Source organism: Schistocerca serialis, chromosome 3 (genome assembly GCF_023864345.2).
Source record: "Schistocerca serialis cubense isolate TAMUIC-IGC-003099 chromosome 3, iqSchSeri2.2, whole genome shotgun sequence".
NCBI lineage: Eukaryota > Metazoa > Arthropoda > Insecta > Orthoptera > Acrididae > Schistocerca > Schistocerca serialis.
Genome location: NC_064640.1, coordinates 621168566 through 621196194, shown reverse-complemented (window position 1 = coordinate 621196194; position 27629 = coordinate 621168566). Strand labels below are relative to the sequence as shown.

General features: G+C 41.8%; 1 protein-coding gene across 2 annotated transcripts in view; it reads left to right on the top strand.

Moving 5' to 3' along the window:
- Positions 1-3787: 3787 nt before the first annotated feature.
- The window catches only part of LOC126470510 (solute carrier family 41 member 2-like), a 481647-nt gene continuing 457805 nt past the window's right edge, over positions 3788-27629 (top strand). For both annotated transcript variants that reach the window (XM_050098407.1, XM_050098405.1), the window contains exon 1: positions 3788-3822. The gene's annotated coding sequence lies outside the window, so the exon portion shown is untranslated. The remainder of the gene's footprint in view (positions 3823-27629) is intronic.

Sequence of the window (27629 nt, the reverse complement as noted above, 5' to 3'; positions counted from 1 at the left end):
CAACATCTAACGGCACGTTACCCACTTAAGTGGCCTTGGTCGCCAGCTCTGCTAGTGTGACGCAACTCTGCAGACAGCAATCGGTTCTATTCCTAAATGTTGAAGACGTTCCCATCATCAGCATTTGATCGGGTAATAAGCCCAGGTGGCAGCGTATAATCCATTGTTAGCGGACTGCGCGCCAGTGTCTCAGTTAAAATCCAAAAATCTTTGCAGTATATAGTGGCAGGTGAGCATGTGACATTTTTGCGATGAATCGTTCGTCGGATGGAGAGCAGAAGTGTCTGCTGTCCAATTGCTACTACGCCAAAGTAGTTGGCTAAGTGTTACATTTAACTTTCTCTATCATATGTTGCTGTGTAGATAAGAGAAGAACCCTAGTTCGGTATTTTTGTTTACCGCCAGGTAGCTCGCATTGCGGCACCAGGACCCTCACAATAGTATTTCATCAAATACTAGATGATGACGAGCACTTTTGGGAAGTTCCCTAAGTCAATAGAGTCTGCAAAACATAACTACAATTTAATACTCGAGTGCAGCTTATATAATTACCTTTTTACACCTGAGACTCGAAATACTTCAAAAATCTGGCATATTCTGTAACCATCTTCTGTATAATTGTTTTAATAAACACCTCTACCGTTTTTCGTCTTTTATAACTGTAATTTAAATTCATAAAATTTAAGTCCCCAATAAAACGTTAGTCAGTATCTGAAAACCCACTGAAATGTTTTGCTATCAAAAGTCTTTTCCCATAACTAAATGCGTAAGAGACTGCATAACTTTTAAAAGGACCAAGTATAATGCGTATCTTTTTAATAAAACTTTTAAAATGTCTTTCATACCTTTTTTAGGAGTAACGCCCACTTTTATCAACATTTTAATAATTTTTCCGTGATAATTGTTTTCTAAGCGTTCATTATATTTAAATAATTTAGTTGAATATTTATTATTCGTGCTATAGTAAAACTTCGAATTAAGTCATAAAAACTTGCGGTGGTCAATATAAAGAAGATAGTTTGTATATTGCAAAAATACTACTTAATACAAAAGAATGAAAATAGGGAGACTCAAATAGTCGGTTATAGATGACTAAATGAAACTCACTAAGCTTGTGCATTGGGCCCGTATAACCGCTTATTGATAAATATATACATACCAGTTTAAAATTGGGATGATAATAATAATGCAATGAATCCGTTCGTAGTACAAAAGTGTACGCCTTCATAAAACCTTATCAATACCTGTCTTGAGCTGATAGCGAAGACTGGACAACGAAGGCAAAATATTCGAAAAGGTAACAGCCTGTGAAATGAAACTCTTGAGATGAACAGCTGGTTACATCAAATGAGATCACAGAAGTAATGAAGATGTAAGGAGAAACTTAGAATTGAACCCATCGCACACAATTTACCTCCAGAATAACCAAAACAGCTGGAGAAAACATCTACAACGAATGAGTTCAAAGAAGGCTCCAAAATCCATGCCGCACTACCACCTCAGCGGCGTAAGGTTGTTAGGTCTACCAATTTAAGCTAGAGAGCTTCTCGATGAGACCGTCAACATACTTAGACGCCCAACACTTGGGAGATCGAAGAAAATTCTCATTTAAAAACTTTTGGATAAGCGTCGAATTAATAATTCGAAAGTCAATCGAACTGCGAATTTTTTTTCCCACTTACAACTTATATCTCCCCTGGCAATGATTTTCACTCCGAGGGGCTAACTTACTTCGCGATGGGAAGTCCACCTTAAACTGTAGGTCCCTGTATAAATGTTTGGGTTAAGCCAAGTCGAGGAAGGTGACAGAATGCCTCCTCAAAAAGTAATATACACCTATCTACCAAAGCACTGCGATTTGAAACTAACCTACCGGGCCGGCCGAAGTGGCCATGCGGTTAAAGGCGCTGCAGTCTGGAACCGCAAGACCGCTACGGTCGCAGGTTCGAATCCTGCCTCGAGCATGGATGTTTGTGATGTCCTTAGGTTAGTTAGGTTTAACTAGTTCTAAGTTCTAGGGGACTAATGACCTCAGCAGTTGAGTCCCATAGTGCTCAGAGCCATTTTTTTTTAACCTACCGGTCGCAGACAGCTTTACTTAAGCGTGAAATGCATTTTAAGCTACAGTACTACGTAAGAACCCTGCTATGACCCGTCCTCATCAAACCTAGGTTTAAGGATATATTGACATGAAATTACGAAGAGAAAATTCTGAATAAGGTTAACAAAACACTGCTGATCAAACGCAAGCGACGTATTACATGAACTAACGGAGTATATGCTATAGCGACGAAGTTGCTGAAGGAAAAGTGGATCAGTATGCTTCACTTTCTAACTAGCATACGTATTTCCTAAAGTTTACGATGTTCTGCCGAGGATGGATGTTGGGTGTGAAGAATATGAATTGCACTGGATTCATAAAGCGAACATTTACGTCAACGAACTAGTATTTTATTTTGAGCTGAATTGTGTATGTTGAAGGCAACGTTGAATGTCATACACAGCATTTGTTCATGAGGTATGTGTAAAACGAAGGAAGATTACAATTTAACGCCCCGGCGACAAAGTCATTAGAGTCGGATGAAGCATGTGTAAGGATGCACACAAGCACAGAGAAGTACCAGCAAGGAATGAGGTCATTCGTACTTTGTATTATATTTCCGTTTGATTTAGCCGCAGCAACGACAACTAATGATTCGCCTAGCGGTAGAATAAATAACACTGTGGTAAAAACTGTAAACGACAAAGTATCAGATAACACTGCAAACAAAGTAATAAACATCCTCAGACATGGAGGAGCGCCATTTACAATTACCATAAAAGTTGTTAACTAACCTAAAGTGCGTCAGGTTCTGTGAATGTTAATAAACATCAGTTACTTGTATTTTCAAGTAAACTCTGAATGCCCGCTACCGTGGTGGACGTTCTCCTTACAAGAAGTTAAATATTTTTTTGCTACGAATTATTTCGCGGAGGGGCCTTCGGCTAAAACTTCTTTGTGCCATATTTGAACAAAATTCCAAGCTTTCGATATCTTACGGCACTATTGTTAAAATACTCACGTCATCAAAAGTTTTCCCAACCCATTCTTTTTACATGATTACCTTCTGAATTTCTAAGGATCCCACAATTGCTGTAATTACATTTACTTAATATTCGCGAGAATAGATAGCCTATCCTTCACATGTATAAACGTAAAGAGGAGACATTGGTTCCGTAAATTTTGAACTACCGACTCAGTACAGTAAATCTTTTCTCTGGTCTTTAATGAAATATTCACACACGTAGTATTTCTTGAAATAAAAGTTATCTTGTGAAAACATATCAGTTTCGAGATAGAGCTTTTATCAATAATTTTTGCACAATTTAAATATTTTTCCAAGCAACTGACTTTAAGTAAAATTTTATGATGGAACCATAGTCTGGTGTGGGGGTTTTAGATTCGCTAAATTACCAACATTGGAAGTTTTGCTCCCGTTCTAGTCGGTGGCGTCCGTCAAGAAATCGGTCTCACAATGAGGTGTTAGCACTGCCACTCCACTAAAACCGAAAGAAGGGATGTCACCTCTCAACAGCGTGTAAGTAGATTTCATACCTGAAATTTCAGCCAGCAAGAATAGACAGTTTTTATAATAGTAGTAAACATGGTTGTATGAATGAAATGAGTTGAAAAATGTGTATCATAACGTACTTTACATTTAAATCTAATGTGGATAATTTTCATGAGGAGAAAGCAACACGTTTATAACATAATTTCATCTATCAAAATTGTTCGTATCTGTTTCAGCACGAAAACATTGGCGGTGCTGACGCGGAGAAAAGGTAATTGATAAGTTGATTTTTTGAGAAATTTCTATCCTTTAAAATCACCTCTTCTGGGGATATAAGGTTTCGACATCTACATTGAATTTCAGCTTTACCGTGTCTGAAGTCTACATTAACATCTATCATCGTGAAGAATACGTTGATTATCTCGTGGAAAGCGGTGGCTAATTGTGCTGAGGAGGGGCAGCAACCTTTTGCTACCCCCGAGCCGCACTGTCAAGAACTGAATTTCTTGTGGGCCACACAGATCTCCTACTTGATATTTTAAAGGCGTTTAATAAAGAATGAAACCGAACTACTTTTTGTTTTGCTTGTACCATCGCTAGAACTTAGCTTATGATGAAACACGTATGGTAATTTGGACAAGGAAACACACTGAATGTTGTTTTTAAACGCAGTTTTGTATTAGAAGAAAAACAGAAACAATATAAAAAATATATGTAAGCTAGCTGATTCTTGCAAAGACGAAAAGAGCATACAGAGACTGTTAACAATGTTATTTATTTACACAAATAGCGCAGTTACCAGTTTCGAACCAATAGGTTTATCTTCAGGCGGCTGTTCACGTTTAGATTACATTTGTTGTTGTTTACAACAGTTATCACCTGTTTTTCCCCTTGTGGCGAAATTTCTTGGGATGGTGGTGCCTTCCATCAAAAAACCGTGTGAGAAACGGTGCATTTAAGGTTAACTATGCCTAATAACGAATGAAAACAATGTAAACAAATTTTTAAAGTAAGACTGTTTACTTTTAGGTTACTTATGTCGAAATTCCCACGCAATTATGTTGCGCTATAGACTGGTTGTGTTCACTAAATAGTAAAAAAATACAGAAAGCAGTTTCATATTCATAAGCATTCTTTATTAGGTACAGTTAGACACTTTCTCACTTTTCTTCTGTAGGGTACCACCACCCGACGGAACATTCACACTAGGGGAACAAAACTGTCGCAGGCCGGGGTGGCCGAGCGGTTCTTGGCGCTACAGTCTGGAAACGCGCGACCGCTACGGTCGCAGGTTCGAATCCTGCCTCGTGCATGGATGTGTGTGATGTCCTTAGGTTAGTTAGATTTAAGTAGTTCTAAGTTCTAGGGAACTGATGACCTCAGAAGTTAAGTCCCATAGTGCTCAGAGCAATTTGAACCATTTGAACAAAACTGTCGACATCTAATGTAAATAACAACAAATGTAATCTAAAGTTGAGCAACCGTCTGAAGGTAATCAGTCATCTCGAAATTGGTAACGGCTCAGTTTTTGTGAATAAATAACATTATTAACAGTGGTTGGTTGCTGGTTCTTCTTTGACAGAATCAATTTGTAGTTTGTACACAGCCCTGGCTCAAAATGTCAGTTTTCGACCAAATAGTAATAAACCAATATTTTGGCTTTTATAGCTAAACAGAAAGTATAATTTAAATACAGAAAAAATTATTAATGCAGCTTAAGAAGAAAAGGGAATGCAATATAAAGAATTGGAGAAATACTTTATCCATATCAAGCTGTAGACGTCTTTGTGACCCCATAATTCACGAAACAGTATTCCGATCTGGGATTACCTAAGCACGCTCTAGTCGAGAAAGGATTGTGTATCCTGAATACGAGCGAAACATGCAAGAAATTTAAATGTCAAAGCACCTTAATCTTCTCAACAAATCATTGGAAAAGTCTGTGTAATTACGAGACTGGTCGATCAAAACTGGAAAACTAGCAGCTATGATATCTAGAAGGAACTAAGTGTCGACCATGAAACAGTTCACAATTTATATTAGGCTGGATAGTAATAGCTCAGTTTCATAAGAGCTAATGGTAGATCAAAATTCCGTCTGAAAAATAACTGAAGCAGGACACATTTTCAGAATTTTTGAAATTATATACTACGGGTGACAAAATTTAGCCACGTACGATAATAACAGATGATTGTGGTCGTCGGAGGATGATGATGTCCCTTGAACGGAGGTAAAGAGAAGATTTATAATAGAACAGTGCTACTATTGCGTATGGAGGGATGCTTTGAAGTGTACTTTCTTGTACGAAAAACACAAAAAATGACTGTATAGCGTGATCAGAACAATGATCGTTGTGTGGGCCGCAGGAAATGATTTCTTGGGCTGTAGTGTGCCGACTGCGGACCACTGGTCTATACGATAGGCAATGCGCGCAAATACTTCTACAAGATGACACAAGTCCATGCCCGCTCGTCATCACCGATTTCGTCCATAGCTATGATACATGCAGGGCTTGGCCAGAAATGGAAGTGACAAAAGTGGGAAATTTAAATGGCCAAGCTTTTGGAAACGATAGGCTTGCGTAGTTTCCAGGCAGAGGCTGAAGCGGCGGAGAGCGGTAATCCCAGTATTGTGTGGAAACATTTTTATTATTATTATTATTATTATTATTATTATTATTATTAGCGAATGTCCCCATGGGAGAACGATAAGCAGGTGATTAACATTTCTTAATGTTCTTCTTATTTCCCCAGTATTTCTTCATTGCCTCCCCAAAGGCCTTCTTCCTTTCTTCGGTCCACTTTGGTCGGAAAGGTTTAGATTCCGTCTCTGGAGTAAACTTCCACTTGTCGATTTTTCTTCTGAATGTATCCCGGTCTGATGTGTTTGTTATGTCAATTTTTGCCTTTTTCAAATCCTTCTTAACTTCAGTTACCCAGGGTATTGTTGCCTTAAGTGATGTCATATAGTCCAATAGACGTTTAGTTAACCTGTTTCCAGGTAATCTGTCTATATGTCCATAAAACTTCATCCGCCTCTTCCTGATATCTGCCTCGATGTTTGATATTTTTTCGGTTGTCTCGGTAGTCTGCAGCCTGTATCCATCTTGTGTGTATCGTGGTCCTAGGATTTTTCTAATAATTTTTCTCTCTACTTTCTTAATTTCGTGTAAATCTAATTTTCTATTCAGGGAGAGTGTTTCACTTGCATATGTGACTGTTAGTTTGATGACTGTGTTGTAGTGTCTGATTTTAGTGCCTTTTGATAGACATTTCTTGTTATATATATTTTGAATAAGTCCGAATACTTTCTTGATTTTCTGTAATCGGTTTTTTTGTGCTATTTTCTCAAGTCCTGTTGGTTCAATAACTTCACCGAGATACTTAAAGTGCTTGACTCTAGTTATTTCACCATACTTTGTTTTTAGTTTCGAAATATCTAATTTTGAGCAGATGAATTCTGTCTTCTCAAAGGAGATTTGCAGGCCAACCTTCTCAGCACATTCTTTAAGTGTCTCAATTTGTTTTACTGCTGTTTCTTCACTGTCAGTTATAATTGCCAAGTCATCTGCAAACGCTAAATAAGGGATGTTCAATTTTCCTTTACCTCTTCCTAGTTCAATTGGCTTCCAAAAGCTTTGTTTCCTTAGTGTTACTTCCCACTCTTTCATAACTTTGTCCAAAACTATATTGAATAATAGTGGTGAGATCCCATCTCCTTGTCTTACTCCTGTTTTAATTGAGAATGGTTCCGAAATTTCCCCTCTGAATTTAATTTTTGATTTGGTTTCTGTTAGTGTTTGTTCAATTAGTTTTCGGGTTTTAGTGTCTAGGCCTCGTTCTTCGAGAATGTGACATAGAGACTGTCTGTCTATGGAATCGTATGCCTTTTTGAAATCAACGAATGTGCAGATTATTGGTTTTGACCTGATTGCTTTAATCTTTAAAATAGTTTTAAGGTTGAATATCTGTTCCGGGCATGATCTATTAGGACGAAAGCCTGCTTGGTAGTCTGAAATTGTATGTTCTAGTTGTTCTTGTGCCCTCTTTAGGAGACATGCAGATAGAATTTTGTAGGTAACTGGTAAAAGTGAAATGCCTCTGTAGTTGTTTACGTCTGATCTCTCTCCCTTTTTGTGCAATGGGTGAATTAGTGCACACTTCCACTCCTCTGGGATATTTTCTGTCTGCCAAATTTCTTTGATGATGCTAGTGATCTCTTTTAACGAATTTGGACCAAGGTTTTTCAGTAGTTCAGCTACAATTCCATCTTCTCCCGATGATTTATTATTTTTGAGTTTTCTAATGTGACTATAAATTTCTTCTTGAGATGGTGGTAGTGAAGTCTCATTCGTGTGTTCTGGTTGTAATCTGGGGAATCTTGTACTTGGTTGTGGGCAATTTAGGAGTTGTGAGAAATATTTAGCTAGTTCTTGGCAATTTTCTTTGTTATTATTTTTATATTTTTATTCTTAATTTTTTACATTACTTACATGGCAAATAAGCTGAAAGTGATCAAAGTACTCCACTCGTATACAGCGCAATATGCTACAACCCTTTTGGATAATTATTGCCAACAGTCTAAGTACGCCTACAGGACAGCATTGGCTCTTTTGTACCGAGGATTCAAAAACGGGAGAATGAGTGCACAGTAAAAAACAGAAATGTCAAAACTTCGTCAAAATCTAGGAAACTTCAAACAGCGTTACAGAAACTTCTTTTAACTGGTGTGAAGAAGCCCTACGTGCAGGATAACAAATTTCTTCTGTTAATTGACTTGTGCGAAAGACAGACAAATTACAATTACACGGCTAGTTTTTTCAAGATGTAGAAGGACTGCCATCGTGCAGTATTAAAATGATTATCGTTTCCTGCAAATACACTCCGCTAGTACAACCATGCGATGCCTATTGTTATCGTTAGGTAAAGAATATGATCAAAAAGCTTCAAAACTGCTCTTATCTCGTAGAAGAAAAGAAATCATATCCCGGAAGACTGCATTAAAATAACAGCAAACTTTATAATATTGGCATCCGCAGCTAGAGATACGTATCCTTAAAAAATAAAAAGCAAAAAGCTGTCATATAAGCCTTTAATAGTGCTGACGATTGCACAACGTTAGAATTGCATCTTCAGAAACATCTAAATAAAGAACAATAGAACATGTGGACTTTAAAAATTACAAAAAAATGGAATATGTAACCTGACTGCGAATGATGGGACGTCCAATGCGCTTAAGTTTTTCATGTAAATGGTCTGAAAATAAGTAAGTTGACTATTATATTTAGATTTGCTTTTGTAGGTTATGCATCGTATATGACATATTTTCTTTTCCCTAGATTCTTGCCATTTCCAATTTCTTTTACAATTTCTAAATCTCTCGTGTGCTTTTCTTTATGTAGATGTACCTGAAGATGCAACTCTAGCATTGTAAAACCGGTAGTACTATTAACGGATCATACAACAGCTGTTCGCGGTTCGTTTCTCAAGAATGCATCAAAATACACTCCTGGAAATGGAAAAAAGAACACATTGACACCGGTGTGTCAGACCCACCATACTTGCTCCGGACACTGCGAGAGGGCTGTACAAGCAATGATCACACGCACGGCACAGCGGACACACCAGGAACCGCGGTGTTGGTCGTCGAATGGCGCTAGCTGCGCAGCATTTGTGCACCGCCGCCGTCAGTGTCAGCCAGTTTGCCGTGGCATACGGAGCTCCATCGCAGTCTTTAACACTGGTAGCATGCCGCGACAGCGTGGACGTGAACCGTATGTGCAGTTGACGGACTTTGAGCGAGGGCGTATAGTGGGCATGCTGGAGGCCGGGTGGACGTACCGCCGAATTGCTCAACACGTGGGGCGTGAGATCTCCACAGTACATCGATGCTGTCGCCAGTGGTCGGCGGAAGGTGCACGTGCCCATCGACCTGGGACCGGACCGCAGCGACGCACGGATGCACGCCAAGACCGTAGGATCCTACGCAGTGCCGTAGGGGACCACACCGCCACTTCCCAGCAAATTAGGGACACTGTTGCTCCTGGGGTATCGGCGAGGACCATTCGCAACCGTCTCCATGAAGCTGGGCTACGGTCCCGCACACCGTTAGGCCGTCTTCCGCTCACGCCCCAACATCGTGCAGCCCGCCTCCAGTGGTGTCGCGACAGGCGTGAATGGAGGGACGAATGGAGCCGTGTCGTCTTCAGCGATGAGAGTCGCTTCTGCCTTGGTGCCAATGATGGTCGTATGCGTGTTTGGCGCCGTGCAGGTGGGCGCCACAATCAGGACTGCATACGACCGAAGCACACAGGGCCAACACCCGGCATCATGGTGTGGGGAGCGATCTCCTACACTGGCCGTACACCACTGGTGATCGTCGAGGGGACACTGAATAGTGCACGGTACATCCAAACCGTCATCGAACCCATCGTTCTACCATTCCTAGACCGGCAAGGGAACTTGCTGTTCCAACAGGACAATGCACGTCCGCATGTATCCCGTGCCACCCAACGTGCTCTTGAAGGTGTAAGTCAACTACCCTGGCCAGCAAGATCTCCGGATCTGTCCCCCATTGAGCATGTTTGGGACTGGATGAAGCGTCGCCTCACGCGGTCTGCACGTCCAGCACGAACGCTGGTCCAACTGAGGCGCCAGGTGGAAATGGCATGGCAAGCCGTTCCACAGGACTACATCCAGCATCTCTACGATCGTCTCCATGGGAGAATAGCAGCCTGCATTGCTGCGAAAGGTGGATATACACTGTACTAGTGCCGACATTGTGCATGCTCTGTTGCCTGTGTCTATGTGCCTGTGGTTCTGTCAGTGTGATCATGTGATGTATCTGACCCCAGGAATGTGTCAATAAAGTTTCCCCTTCCTGGGACAATGAATTCACGGTGTTCTTATTTCAATTTCCAGGAGTGTACATTCCATTGTACATTACCAGCTATCCTCGCCAATAGTTGGCGAAATAATACGTCACGCGTGGATAACTGCAGATTGCGCAATGAGAGCGAACCTTTTATGAATATAAACCAAGTTTGTTTTTTCTATAGAAACTTTAAAACGAAAATCTAATTGTAAAAATGCGACCTTTATAGCTTGTGCAATATCGAGAAAATTACTGCTTCCCTTTTTTCTACGATGAATATCACTACAGCACGCGTAAATCATCAACTGCAAAATAATAAAAGTGTATAATTTCGTATACGAAGTTCCCGTGTACGCCCTGTAATCAGTTCCTGGAAATTTATTTCCTATCGCATTTTCCTCTGTCATTTATTTTCTTTTCTTTTATGAGAATTTTAATAAATATAGTATACCGAAAATTATTTTGGTTCATTTTCAGTGTAATTAACGCAAAAATTAAAAAAAAAGATTTTTCAACATAGACTGGACCCTACGACCCTTGGATTACCGTTCTGTACTCCCTCCACTGCGCCAGCCTCTGCTTGGAATCTGCGCTAACACAAATGCCCGATATGTCCCTTGACCTACGCCATAAACGCTATTTTCTCTAAACGCTTAGCCATCTAAAGATCTCACTTCTGTCACTTTCTTTTCTGCCCAAGCCATGCATATGCCATAAGTTTGGGCGAAATTGGTGATAAGTAGACACGATCCCCTTGCCAGCAAGAACAATGCAGGTTGCCAAAGGGATGCGAATAAACCGTCGTCTTCTAAGTAACCGTAAATTAACGGAAAGGGGGATCACAGGTTGCGTGACGTATAGCAGGTGTCGTATTCAAGTTGGATTTCCCACTTGACATAGTCTGAGTCCAGGTTCTGCAATACTCCATCCTGTTTCCTCCTTCCACCAGACTGAATACATAGATGTCCTGCATGAAACGCGAAAAATCCTGGCTGATCAATTTTTTTCAAAGGGTGAAGTGAATATAGAGAAGAAAGTTATATATTTGATTAGAGATGTTGCAAAGTATTCTGATTACTGGCCGAAAGTTGAGACAACTAGACTCTCCAGGAAAAGATGAGACAGTTTTCAAATATTCCGCTTAAATTGCTGTACACTGTCACATATAAGGGAACGACCACTGCACGAAAGTAACCTTCAAGACTCTAGCAGCGAGCGGGGTGGCGCAATAGTAAGACTCTAGACCAATGGTCGTCGAAAGTTTTCGCTCAATAGCCAATACTGATACAGTGGAGCGTCACCTCGGGCCAAATGTGTATCGATCTTATTATTAATTCTTAACCTACATAAATTAGTACGTTATGAGCTCCAAATAGAGTAGCTATAGTAAGGATGCAATAAGTTGGACGCCGGCCCCGAAGTACAAATCGTTAAAAGTCAGCACCATTTGGAACACTTCGTGTCGACTGCTCTGTTTTAGATTGCTGCCACCCTCAGCGGCCCCACAGTTGTGAGACTATAACTGGCGCACACGCGTAAGTTCTGTTCCGGAAGAGAGACAATAAAATATTCACCCTCTCGCATCTTCTAACGCAGTAGTGGTCGCACTATAGACCACTCTGCTCCTGAGATAAGCGGCGTACTTTAATTACCTTAAGGCATAATTCACCAACGTGAATTAAAAAAAGCACATCTTAAAATACTACGGTCTTTGTTAGTATCTTTGTGTGTTACTGAGAAGGAAAACAACATCCTTCAGAAGCTCTAAAGTTACCTGATGTTTTCAGATTCGATTGATAGTTGCTATACGCATATAATTACAAACCACGGCTGAGAACCGCGGGCACCACGAATACTTAATTCGGGCCGCAATTTGACGAGCTCTGCACTAGACTCATGCTCGGGAGAATTACGGATGTATGGAAGTGAAACATGGACGATAAATAGTTTAGACAAGAAGAGAATAGAAGCTTTCGAAATGTGGTGCTACAGAAGAATGCTGAAGATTAGATGGGTAGATCACATAACTAATGAGGAGGTACTGAATAGAATTGGGGAGAAGAGGAGTTTGTGGCACAACTTGACTAGAAGAAGGGATCGGTTTGTAGGACATGTTCTGAGGCATCAATGGATTACCAATTTAGTATTGGAGGGCAGCGTGGAGGGTAAAAATCGTAGAGGGAGACCAAGAGATGAATACACTAAGCAGATTCAGAAGGATGTAGGCTGCAGTAGGTACTGGGAGATGAAGAAGCTTGCACATGATGGAGTAGCATGGAGAGCTGCATCAAACCAGTCTCAGGAATGAAGACCACAACAACAACAACAACAACAACAACAACATCCGTCCAGCCATCCAGATTAAAGATCACCACGACTGTCCTAAGTCGCTGAACGCGAATGCCGGGGTGGTCGGTTGTGAAGGACACAGCCATTTCCTTCGCCGTCTTCTTTCTTTAGGGCCATGGCTGATGTAAAATAAACTAAACCAGTGGCCGTGAGACAAAATCTCTTTGGTTTCTGGAATTTTCTCTTTCAGATGCGTACTACTACAACCATCATACCCGTTTATCCACTAGATGAGGTATTACGGAAGATCAAAAGTAAGAAGACAGTACTAAAAGAGCATATTTGACAGATATACTGATGAAAGTGTCCGGCTGTTCGCCAGTTTTGCCTTCGTAACGTTGGCGGTTCGTAGAATGACCAGAGAACGAAGAGTGGCACAAGTTCGTGCACAGTTTGGAACAAAACGCCGGGTATACTGCTGTTTAATGATAGCCCCTCAGTAACAAGTTTCGAATAATGTGCCTGCTACAATAAAGGAAAAAAATAACTTTGTAAGCAGCTCTCCAGTCAATGCACGCTAGTGACTTAATCTCATATCTATAATCTCATATTATCTTAATTTCGTTGTAAACACGAGGTGCAATCTACATAGACTTCGACAAAGCCAATTTTATGCAACAACAGAAGAGTGGTTGCCAGACGAAATGAAATGAAACTGCTACTGAGGATACTGATTTTTAAGTATTTCTCATAAAACTGCTGCTACTCCTAACGTGCTAATGTTTCTTATTGAAAACATTCCTGGAAGTGGCACTAGTGTGCAGGGACACATTCATTGAAGTGTGTTTCTGTTCGATAAAATTACAATCCTTCCAGACTGTAGGGCGATACAGCGAACTTAGAATGTGACAGCTGACTTTAAAAAATGGAAAAAACGTAAATTAATGCACACTGGTAGGAGAAAGACTATATTATGTTCGAATACTACACTCCTGGAAATGGAAAAAAGAACACATTGACACCGGTGTGTCAGACCCACCATACTTGCTCCGGACACTGCGAGAGGGCTGTACAAGCAATGATCACACGCACGGCACAGCGGACACACCAGGAACCGCGGTGTTGGCCGTCGAATGGCGCTAGCTGCGCAACATTTGTGCACCGCCGCCGTCAGTGTCAGCCAGTTTGCCGTGGCATACGGAGCTCCATCGCAGTCTTTAACACTGGTAGCATGCCGCGACAGCGTGGACGTGAACCGTATGTGCAGTTGACCGACTTTGAGCGAGGGCGTATAGTGGGCATGCGGGAGGCCGGATGGACGTACCGCCGAATTGCTCAACACGTGGGGCGTGAGGTCTCCACAGTACATCGATGTTGTCGCCAGTGGTCGGCGGAAGGTGCACGTGCCCGTCGACCTGGGACCGGACCGCAGCGACGCACGGATGCACGCCAAGACCGTAGGATCCTATGCAGTGCCGTAGGGGACCGCACCGCCACTTCCCAGCAAATTAGGGACACTGTTGCTCCTGGGGTATCGGCGAGGACCATTCGCAACCGTCTGCATGAAGCTGGGCTACGGTCCCGCACACCGTTAGGCCGTCTTCCGCTCACGCCCCAACATCGTGCAGCCCGCCTCCAGTGGTGTCGCGACAGGCGTGAATGGAGGGACGAATGGAGACGTGTCGTCTTCAGCGATGAGAGTCGCTTCTGCCTTGGTGCCAATGATGGTCGTATGCGTGTTTGGCGCCGTGCAGGTGAGCGCCACAATCAGGACTGCATACGACCGAGGCACACAGGGCCAACACCCGGCATCATGGTGAGGGGAGCGATCTCCTACACTGGCCGTACACCACTGGTGATCGTCGAGGGGACACTGAATAGTGCACGGTACATCCAAACCGTCATCGAACCCATCGTTCTACCATTCCTAGACCGGCAAGGGAACTTGCTGTTCCAACAGGACAATGCACGTCCGCATGTATCCCGTGCCACCCAACGTGCTCTAGAAGGTGTAAGTCAACTACCCTGGCCAGCAAGATCTCCGGATCTGTCCCCCATTGAGCATGTTTGGGACTGGATGAAGCGTCGTCTCACGCGGTCTGCACGTCCAGCACGAACGCTGGTCCAACTGAGGCGCCAGGTGGAAATGGCATGGCAAGCCGTTCCACAGGACTACATCCAGCATCTCTACGATCGTCTCCATGGGAGAATAGCAGCCTGCATTGCTGCGAAAGGTGGATATACACTGTACTAGTGCCGACATTGTGCATGCTCTGTTGTCTGTGTCTATGTGCCTGTGGTTCTGTCAGTGTGATCATGTGATGTATCTGACCCCAGGAATGTGTCAATAAAGTTTCCCCTTCCTAGGACAATGAATTCACGGTGTTCTTATTTCAATTTCCAGGAGTGTATATTACTGACGTACTGCTTTAGTCTGTCACTGCGATTAAATACCTAGACGTAACGTTGTGAATTATGATACGAAATGGAACGAACACACAAGGCAAGTCCTAAGGAAGTCGAATGGTCGACTACGGCTTATTGGAAAAGGTCTGGGAAGTTTAATGTACCTGTAAAAGAGATGCCGTACAGAACGCTCGCTCGACCTATTTTTGAGTACTGTTCGTGTGTTTGGAATTACTACCAGATCGGAATAAGGATGAAATCGAAGCATTTCAGAGATGTGCTGCTAGATTCATTATATCTTGATCTCCCAGTACGATAGTGTTACGGATACTCTCAGTTGACTTAAATGGAAATCTAAGAGGTAAAAAGATCTTTCCGCGAAACACGATCGAGGAAGTTTAGAGAACTTCAGACAGGCTTCAGGACAATTCTACTGCATCAAATTTATACCTCACGTAATGTACAAATAAGAACCGCTCGTACATAGGCAAAGAAGTAACTTTTCGCTCGTCCTACATTGGACTAAAAGAGCTGCAGCCTCTGTAAAATGGCCTATGGAATAGGTATATATGCTGGTGTTAGTTATAGACACAAAAAATATTTACGAATTTCTCGCCGGAATGTGTCGTTAGTTTACTTATAATGTTACAAACGTACATACAGTCACTTCTTAAAATAAAATAACATTTTCAAAAATACGTGCTTAACGTTTTCCTTATGAGCTTCGTATTGAGAGTTTGCGTGCAGTGTTCGGTCAGAAATACTCATCTGTAGCTATAACGTGAAACAGGATGACTTGCGCAGTGGTCAGGACATTCGGGAGAAGTGGCCTTCAAATTACGGCCAACGATCCAGCCTTAAGTTTTTCTCGGTTTTCCTAATTCCTTAATACTGTGACTGTTTCTTTGAAAAGGACATGGCGGATTTCCTTCCCAGATTTATTATAAAACAGATTGTATTCCGTCTCTAATGATTTCGTCGTCCAAGGAATAAACATTATCGAAGTACAGACTGTTAGCATGACTCTCCTGTAGGAAGATGCTAGAGGTTGTATTTTATTAATTTTAATTCTGAATTAAACATCCTAAACCAGTTACCAGAGTACCTAAGGTGGTGAGGAATGGCATTCTTCTCTGCAAGCGAAGACAACTTGTGCGACAACAGCTAGTTATCTCGTTACCGGCAGGATCTGAGACAGTCCTCCGAACGGCCTCCTGTTACTGATTTCCGCTAGTCTTCTCACAACTACTGATCAAAGTTCCCATGATTCTGTACTCAATGGTACATCCATTAGCTTATACCGTTCAGCTTTTACCGTAGCACTTCACTTATGCCCTATCTGCTGGCATCTGCGTTAGTCCATCTCATTAGTAGAATTCTGTCTGTAAACCAGCCTCTGTTCGCGTCCTACAGTGTTTATATCTTGTAACAGAAATAGGAAATCGTTTATAAAACACGTCTTCATGAACTGTGGATCGTAATAATAATAATAATAATAATAATAATAATAATAATTCCCGTGGAGGCCCGGGAAAAGAATAGGCCTCCGGTATGTTCTGCCAGTCGTAAAAGGCGGCGAAAAGAACAAACCACTAATAGGGCTAACCCCCCTTTTAGTGTGATTAGTTGGTTCAGGACAGAACTAAAGAAGCCTCGGACAAGCGCCGTCATGGTCGGGGACGACGCTTGAACCGTATGCCCGCCCACAATGGTAACGACACTGCTAGCCAACTGGAAAATGATTTAAATCCAATAACAGGTGTTTTGCAGGATATGCTTCCTGCAACCACCCTACAAGGAAAACAAAGACAGAGGATGAGATGGTCAGATGAAGTTAATCGACACCTCATGTTCTGTTATTACCAAGCAACAAACCTAGGAACCAACAGAACTGAATACAGATCACAAGTATACACAACATTTATTACCAGATACCCAGAATTAAAATTTTTAACAGAACAACGACTAGCTGATCAGATCCGTGTAGTAATCAAAATTAACAGGATACCCCAGTCAGAATTAGAAAACATCAAACAACAAGTACAACAAATACTGGAACAAAATTATGTACAATCAGAAGAAGAAGAAAATACAGTAATGGACTCAAACATCCCAGAGAAAACAAACAAAGAACAAAACGCGTCAATTACACAATCAGAGGAAAACGAAATCTTAAGACAGCCACCAGAACAAGCACAACTAGAACACGAAGTGACACACATATTAGATATAGAAGAGAAATTTCAGATGACATATATGGAATACAAAAACACAAATACAGACATTAGACCAATCTTGCATAGACCACCAAATAACCCACAAGTCGAAACAACAATAACAACTATCAACACAATCATACACAACAAAATAAATGAAAATTCAACTATGGAAGAGTTACAACTACTGGTTCATGTAGGAGCACTCACTACACTAAATATACACACTAGGCAGAGATCAGAACCAACCAACACACAGAAGAAACCCACGAAACCAGCATGGCAACACAGGCTACAGATCAGAATAGAAAAACTGAGAAAAGACATCAGACAGCTAACACAATTTATAAGAAATGAAATGTCAGAAAAAAAAGAAAAAGGTTAGGTAAAATCTCACAACAAGAAGCAATAGAGCAATTAGATGAAAAGGAGCAGAAATTACAAGCATTGGCCAAACGACTTAGAAGATACAAAAAAAGTGAAAATAGAAGAAAACAAAACCAAACATTCAACACAAAAGAAAAGGGATTTTACCAGAAAATAGATAACATACACATTAAAATAGACAATCCACCAAACATTACAGACATGGAACACTTCTGGAGCAACATATGGTCAAACCCGGTACAACATAAAAGGCATGCACAGTGGATACAAGCAGAAACAGACACATACAAGATGATACCACAAATGCCTGAAGTGATAATTTTGCAACATGAAGTCACCCAAGCAATTAATTCTACTCACAATTGGAAAGCACATGGAAAAGATAAAATAGCAAATTTCTGCCTAAAGAAGTTCACCTCAACACATTCACATCTAACTAAATTATTTAACAGTTACATTGCAGACCCGTACACATTCCCTGATACACTTACACATGGAATAACTTATCTGAAACCTAAAGATCGAGCAGACACAGCAAACCCAGCAAAATATCGCCCCGTAACATGCCTACCAACAATATACAAAATATTAACTTCAGTCATTACACAGAAATTAATGACACGTACAACACAGAACAAAATTATAAATGAAGAACAAAAAGCCTGTTGCAAAGGAGCACGAGGATGTAAAGAGCAACTGATAATAGATGCAGAGGTGACATATCAAGCTAAAACTAAACAAAGGTCGCTACACTACACATACATTGATTACCAAAAAGTTTTTGATAGTGTACCCCACTCATGGTTACTACAAATATTGGAAATATGCAAAGTAGATCCTAAATTGATACAGTTCCTAAACATAGTAATGAAAAATTGGAAAACCACAATTAATATCTAAACAAATTCAAATAATATCACATCACAGCCAATACAGATTAAGCGTGGAATATACCAAGGAGACTCATTAAGTCCTTTCTGGTTCTGCCTTGCTCTGAACCCACTATCCAACATGCTAAATAATACAAATTATGGATACAATATTACTGGAACATACCCACACAAAATCACACATTTGCTATACATGGATGATCTAAAACTACCGGCAGCAACAAATCAACAACTCAACCAATTACTAAAGATAACACAAGTATTCAGCAATGATATAAATATGGCTTTTGGAACAGACAAATGTAAGAAAAATAGCATAGTCAAGGAAAAACACACTAAACAAGAAGATTACATATTGGATAACCACAGCGACTGCATAGAAGCGATGGAAAAAACAGATGCCTATAAATATCTAGGATACAGACAAAAAATAGGAATAGATAATACAAATATTAAAGAAGAACTAAAAGAAAAATATAGACAAAGACTAACAAAAATACTGAAAACAGAATTGACAGCAAGAAACAAGACAAAAGCTATAAATACTTATGCTATACCAATATTGACCTACTCATTTGGATTAGTGAAATGGAGTAACACAGACCTAGATGCACTCAGTACACTTACTCGATCACAATGCCACAAATATAGAATACATCACATACATTCAGCAACAGAAAGATTCACATTAAGCAGAAAGGAAGGAGGAAGGAGATTCATTGACATAAAAAAACCTACATTATGGACTGGTAGGCAACTTAAGAAAATTCTTTATAGAACGAGCAGAAACTAGCAAAATACACAAAGCAATCACTCACATAAATACATCGGCTACACCACTGCAACTTCATAACCACTTCTACAACCCTTTAGATCACATAACATCAACAGATACGAAGAAAGTAAATTGGAAAAAGAAAACACTACATGGCAAGCACCCGTATCATTTAACACAGCCACACATCGATTAAGACGCATCCAACACATGGCTAAGAAAATGCAATATATACAGTGAGACAGAAGGATTCATGATTGCAATACAGGATCAAACAATAAACACCAGATATTACAGCAAGCATATTATTAAAGATCCCAATACCACAACAGATAAATGCAGACTTTGCAAACAGCAAACAGAAACAGTAGATCACATCACAAGCGGATGTACAGTATTAGCAAATACAGAATACCCCAGAAGACATGACAATGTAGCAAAAATAATTCACCAACAACTTACCATACAATATAAACTAATAAAACAACACGTACCCACATACAAGTATGCACCACAAAATGTCCTGGAGAATGATGAATACAAGTTATACTGGAACAGAACCATTATAACAGATAAAACAACACCACATAACAAACCTGACATCATACTCACCAATAAAAAGAAGAAATTAGCACAACTAATCGAAATATCCATACCCAATACAACAAATATACAAAAGAAAACAGGAAAAAAATTGTAAAATACATCCAACTGGCTGAGGAAGTCAAGGACATGTGGCATCAGGATAAAGTTGACATTATACCAATTATACTATCAACTACAGGAGTCATACCACGCAATATCCACCAGTACATCAATGCAATACAGCTACATCCAAACTTATATATACAACTACAGAAATCCGCAATTATTGATACGTGTTCAATGACCCGAAAGTTCCTAAATGCAACATAACATATACCGTATAGTTAAAAGGAAGTGACACTTGATCAAGGTCCGCGTCACTTTCCATTTTTAACCAGTCCTAAGGTCTGAGAAAGGAAAGATGATGATGATGATAATAATAATAATAATAATAATAATAATAGTAATGTACTAACGAAGAAGCAGGAAAAAACTGGTTTGCAAATATCTTTTGAGAAAACTTGTATCAGATGAAATATGAAAGACAGTAAAACAAGGTTAAACACCAGATATGGAAAATATATATATATTGTGTGTGTGTGTGTGTGGCTTACTTGCGGAATTAGAATGAAATGAAAGGAAGATCTTTCAAAATGTTTTGGGCCATAGTCATAAAAAAGGCACTGACATAAAAACTCGAAAAGAAAAATATACTCTAAAATTAAAAAAAAATACTGACACAATGCCGGACGGAATTCGGTTCATGGCCACAAACGAAGAATGAACAACATCAAATACACGAAACGTACGTTCCTTATGATTGCCTCTAAACCGAAAACAAGAATACCGTGATGAACTTGAAAAAAGATGTAATGAATACAGGCATACAACCAAAAGACACACAAAACTGAAACACTTCAGCAGAGCTATAGTGATACTCGTGACTTTCTGAGTCGAGGCGCGGACTGTTGGCGGCAAATGATAGCATGAACGCCGTGCCTGGCATAGTGAATTGATGATAAACATCTGACTTGAAAGGAAAAAAAAAATCGTTAAAAGAGAACAACTGCCGTAATGGTTGTAAATCTCCCATGACCTATTTTGGCCAATTAACGAAATAATTAAATAAATAAGACTTTCAAAATTCGTCCTGGGGCACCTGCTAGTGTGCAGGCTGTATTTAAAAACAGCGAACTAACTACATTCGCTCCACTGTTGCCCAAAGTAGTAGGTGTGGCGTTGGCGTGCATGTTTTCAGAAGTTGGCATGCGCTCCTGCGACCTGTGGCGTGCGCTACATAGAGATGAGGCACGCATGACAAGCACAAGTTAATGGCGGGGCCGCGTCACTCAGAGGCCCAAATGCGAGCAAGCGAGACAGCGCTCTTCACTACGGTACTGCTACGTCCAGGCCTATTGTGCTCCACCGACGTGACCCGCGGCCAGCTGACTTGGCGCGTGTTGACGCAGTCGCTATTGCCGGCGCCTATTACTGTCAGCTTGATGATGATAAAGACAGCGGTGTGCTACTTCAGGACCCTTGACATCAGGCGTAGTATACTGCCCTGACAGACAGTGATTGTGGGCCGAAACGGCAGCGGCGTTTGAACCATAAGTTAATTGGAGGTGGTGCATACCTCTTTTAAAATGTATTACAGAACAAAAGTGACTATAACTTAAGTCAGTAATGCAAATTTCAGCTCTCGATCCTGGGCAGATTTTCGAAATTCTCCTGGTTCTGTTGAACCTCTGAAAACAGATCGTGCGTAGGAAAAAATGTCGTTATTTAAGGTGCCCTGAACACAGCAACTGTCACGGCTGGTGGTAGGACCGTTGGCGCCTACATATATGAAGGCGAAGCAAATTGTACAGAGTAGACCTGTTTTCGACAAAAAAGGAGAAAAGCTGGTGCTTGGTCATAAACAGGTAATTACTACACACTAGACAGAACAGAGCAAGAATCCACACTCAAAACAAAATGACCCACACTCACATATAACAATAATACATTTTCAGAATCTCAAACTATTGCACTAGCAAGTAGAGAGCGTGTTCCTCAATGTGCAGAGGTATAGACGTTCCTCATGATAATCTGTCTTGTAAGGAGAAGGCAAATCTTGTGATGAACTTCGAAATACTTGTCGTAGTCCACAAGAAAATAACTTGTGTGAAAGGCTTTGGGCCACTACGCTTTCTTTATCGAACAACTTGAAGTCAAGGATTATCGTGCAGGATCCGTTTCGGACTGGGTGAAATTGTTAGAACATTCGGAGAAACGCAATTATATTTATACATATCAGGCCCACAAATTAACAGTTTCTGGAAAATCGAATAATTTCTCATTTCAGTCTGTTGTAGATAAACATGAGGAAGAAAAAGAGTACAAAATAATTAAGATATCGTAATTCGAGCCCGCGGCACGGAAGTCGACTTTGTATTGTATTGTATGGAAGCGGAGACCTAGAAACGACGGAGAGGTTTCGTCCCCGCCGTAGCCCTCAGTGGTTCACAACCCTGCAACAAGCTACAGCAGTCCACTCACCCCACCGTCTTCCCACACCGAACCCAGGGTCATTGTGCGATTCGGCTCCCAGTGCCCCCCCCCTTCCCCCCCTTCTCATGCATCCACGGCCAAAGTCGCTTAAGCAACTCGAATGGCGGCGTCTTGTCTAAGTGCATTGGTGGACAGAGGTTTTACAGAAACTCGTTTCGGTTAGGGTGTATGCTATGAGAAACTCTTGTGAACGGACTGGGATATCGTCTATGGGGAAGATTACAAACAATACTAGTTTTGCCGCGTCCCGCTACGAAACAGAATAGCACGTCCGGTGCGGAACCGTAAAACCGCAGCAGCCGACGATTGCGCAACTGGGACTTTCCCGCGGCCGTACTCCGTTTCTCCCCAACCGGTCGGCAGCCGGCTTGTGGGGTGAACGCTACGGAGACGGGCGCTTCTCGGAAGCAACTCGCCCCTGTGAGTCCCCGACACTTCTATTATATATGCAGTAGTTGCGCAAAGCGGTCGTACCGCCATTCTCGTGGTTAGTGCGGCAGTCTGAGCACGCCGCAATTTCCACCTACCGGGGCTTCACCGGGACTCTCCTTAAGGAACGTGCTCCGCGGAAATACGAAAAGGACGCACCGGGAAAATCCTGAGATAGAGACAAATTAAACCAAAATATACCTCACTGCGCTGTTGCGTGACGCATTTGCCGATTTTGCCAGGTACGGATTTTAAATGAAAACCTTCGGAGATGAAGGCAACTAAGTGTAGCGTGGTGTACTGCCTTCCTAACCTGCAGAAAGCCTCTGGCAACGTTAACTGGGATATATATTTCGAAATTCTAAAGTAATTAGACATAAAATACAGGAATCCTCACATACGTACTCACTGATCCAACTTCTTTTCTTGAACTGACAGATCTACATCTACATCCATACACCACAGCCACTGTACAGTGTGATGTATCAGACTAAATAACATGGTGGTGGGTTCTTAGCTTTATTTTTGGAGGGGACGAGATGATACTGTAACATATAAAATATTAGGTCACTTTATTACCACTGGAACAAGATGAAATACTTAACTTTGCAACCGGCCGGTGTGGCCGAGCGGTTCTAGGCGCTTCAGTCTGGAACCGCGCGACCGCGTAAAAGAATGTACCCCCAAAATTACAGACCAATATCCTTAACATCGGTTTGATTCAGAACTGAAGCACATTCTAAGTTCGAATACAATAAACTTCCTTGTGGCAGAAAAGCTTCTGTCCGCAAATCTACTCGGATTTAAAAATCCTCGCTCGAGCTAAACTCAGCTTACCTTTTTCTTGGCCAGTGTGTGTGACCTAGCGGTTCTAGGCACTACAGTCTGGAACCGCGCCACCGCTACGGTCGCAGGTTCGAATCCTGCTTCGGGCACGGATGTGTGTGATGTCCTTAGGTTAGTTAGGTTTAAGTAGTTCTAAGTTCTAGGGGACTGATAACCTCAGAAGTTAAGTCCCATTGTGCTCAAAGCCATTTGCCAACTTAACTTTGCAAAAAGCTGTGTCCACAGGAATGTCACGAGAATTTATTACCGTCGCTGAAGATTAATGTATCACTTGATACACAAGAAGTTGCTACTCTCTTCTCAGAGAGGACAGTTGATTATAAAATTTCATACAGAGTTCTTTATAACACAACTGTCGCACTGTTGGCTCAGTAGAGAGACGATGCCGTGTTCCGCGATGATTGCGGCCTGGGCTGGGCGGAACTCCACTCTGCCGTAAGTAAGCGAGCTGATGCAGTGGAGTATGGGAACTGTTCTGAGCGTGTCTACGCGCCGTCTCTCATTCATCGTTGCTTCTGGCAGCGACTACGTTTGCTTGTGGGCCCTCGCCTTGCAACCTCGTTCTTCGGATGACGCTACACGGTGCATGGTACCTTGTACCACTACCCTTTACTATTCCACTCGCAAATGGAGAGAGGAAAAAAGACTATCTATGCGCCTGTGTACGGTCACTAATTTCTCTTGCCTTGCTTTCGTGGCTCTTACACGAAATGTACATAAGCGGCAGTAGACTCAGTCTGCAATCAGCGTCAAATGCCGGTTCTCTGAATTTTTCAGTGGTGTGTCGTGAGGAGGAGGTCGCCTACCGTCCAGGGATTCCCTTTTGATGTCATGGTGCATTTCTGTAACACCCTCGTGTTGGTCGAACCTACCGGTAATGCGCCTCAGAACTGCTTGCCGTCTCAATTTAAATAATTCTTCTTATGGGACAGCAGCAACTGCAAAAGTCCATTTTGGTTCAAATGACTCTGAGCACTATGGGACTGAACATCTATGGTCATCAGTCCCCTAGAACTTAGAACTACTTAAACCTAACTAACCTAAGGACATCACACAACACCCAGTCATCACGAGGCAGAGAAAATCCCTGACCCGGCCGGGAATTGAACCCGGGAACCCGGGCGTGGGAAGAGAGAACGCTACCTCACGACCACGAGCTGCGTACTAAAGTTCATTTTGAAAAATGAAGATTGTCAATTAAACAACTGTCCTGCGGCTGTCTTCATTTCTCAAGATGTCTTTCTTTAACTCGACCTGGTGGGGATACGTGGTCTCCTTTATTGATGACCTACACTATCCTAGAATTCTTCCAATAAACCGCAATCGACCATTCACCTTCCCTACTACCGAAATAATGTGCTCGTTCCATTTCGTATCACTTTGCAATGTTACGCCTCGATACTGGAAGTGACTTTCAAGCAGCACACCAGTAAAATTATATTCTACCATTATAGGATTGTTTTTGCTACTGGTTTCCATAAGCCGGCCGCGGAAGCCGAGCGGTTCTAGGCGCTTCAGTCCAGAACAGCGCAACTGCTACGGTCACAGGTTCAAATCCTGCCTCGGGCATGATATGTTTGTGATGTCCTTAGGTTAGTTAGGTTTAAGTAGTTCTAAGTTATAGGGGACTGATGACCACAGAAGTTAAGTCACATAGTGCTCAGAGCCATTTGAACCATTTCATTTGCATAAGCTTGCATTTTTCTACATTTAGAGTACGCTGGCATTCATTACCTCTAATCGAAATTCTGTCTAACGGTAAGTCATTTTGCATCCTACTACAGTCAGTCAACGACGACAGTTCCTTGTACACCATAGCGTCATCAGCAGGCAATTACTGCTCACTCTATCCGTCAGATCGTTTATTTATAGAGAGGAAAAGCGTGGTCCTCTCGTGCTTCACTGGGGCGCTCCTGACGATCTGATTGTCTGTGATGAACACTAGCCTTCCACGACAACGTATTGGGTGCTATTGCTTAAGACGTCTTTTAGTCACTCACATTTCTGGGAACCTATTCTGTATGCTGGGACCTTCGTTAACCGTCTGCATTTGTACACTGTGTCAAACACTTTCCGAAAATCTAGGAATATAGAATCTATCTGTTGTCCTTCGTTCATGATTCATATTGTGCAAGAAAAAAAGGTTCAAATAGCTCTGAGCACTATGGGACTTAACTTCTGAGGTCATCGGTCACCTAGAACTTAGAACTACTTAAACCTAACTAACCTAAGGACATCACACACATCCATGCCCGAAGCAGGATTCGAACCTGCGACCGTAGCTGTCGCGCGGTTCCAGACTGTAGCGCCTAGAACCGCTCGGCCACTCCGGCCCGCCAAGAAAAAGGTAAGCTGAGTTTAGCTCGAGCGAGGATTTTTAAATTCGAGTAGATTTTCGGACAGAAGCTTTTCTGCCACAAGGACGTTTATTGTATTCGAACTTAGAATGTGCTTCAATTCTGAATCAAATCGATGTTAAGGGTACTGGTCTGTAATTTTGCGGGTCCATTCTTTTACGTATCTTATATATAGGAGGTGCTTGCGTTTTCTTCCACTGCCTTGAGATTTAGCACTGGGAGACAGATTAGCGATAAATGCATGCTAAAGAAGGTGCGAACGCCAAAGACTTCGATCTATACATTCGATGCGGGATTTTCTATCCAGAGCTGATGACTTACAGGAGTGAAGAAAAGTTTGGGAACACCACAAACAGATCACATTATCATGCCTAACGGGATGTAATACTGACAGGGCTTTTGAGTGCGAGATTCAGTTCTGACCGTTAACCCTGTCGTCCCCCAACCTTTCTTCACAGTTCTCTTCAGTGATCGTCTTTACGATCATTTAATATAAACTTTCGTCTGCGTTGTGACTTAGCGGATGATTTGCTTCCTTGTATGCAGCATAAATCTTCCGTACGGTGCCTCTTGAAACACCAAGCACTTCAGCTCCCTTGATTACGGGAGCACCCGCCATACGAACACCAACAAATTTCCCATGTTCGAATTCACTTAGCTCCGACATAGCGAACCCTCAAACACACAGAACACTGTTATGACCACGACTGACACATGCAACCAATTGAGGATATTATATAGGTGTCGTTCTTTGTCAAACACAACAGCTCAACCTGCAGGCGTGGCTAGTATCTGCATTCATGTTCAAACACGTATTTCTCGCGGTGCACCCATATTTTTGTCTAACCTCTGTATGTGTTTTAAATTCATTCAGTTGCTTCTCAACACACAAGGAAAGCAGAATAACACTGCATCTATGTCCACCATACGGGGAGTCTCTGCGACGGCCAAATGGTTGTATTTCTGTACGATCTTCCTGCGCAAATGATTTCTTTTAAACGCTGAAATTTAAAACTTCAGCTTCCCTTTTGCTGTCTTCCATTGCCACACAAGACTGGCCCGCATCTCGTGGTCGAGCGGTAGCGTTCTCGCTTCCCACGCCCGGGTTCCCGGGTTCGATTCCCGGCGGGGTCAGGGATTTTATCTGCCTCGTGATGGCTGGGTGTTGTGTGCTGTCCTTAGGTTAGTTAGGTTTAAGTAGTTCTAAGTTCTAGGGGACTGATGACCATAGATGTTAAGTCCCATAGTGCTCAGAGCCATTTGAGCCCACACCGGACTGGTAGACACTCGTCTATCAGTCCGGTGTGGCAATGGAAGGCAGCAAAAGGGAAGGTGAAGATTTATATCGAGGCCTTAGACTAACTTAGCGGTTATATGTACGACGAGAAGTTTCTCGGGTCTCGGCAAGATCTTTCTCTACATCTGCATCATTACTCTGCAATTCACAATTAAGTGCCTGCCTGGCAGAGGTT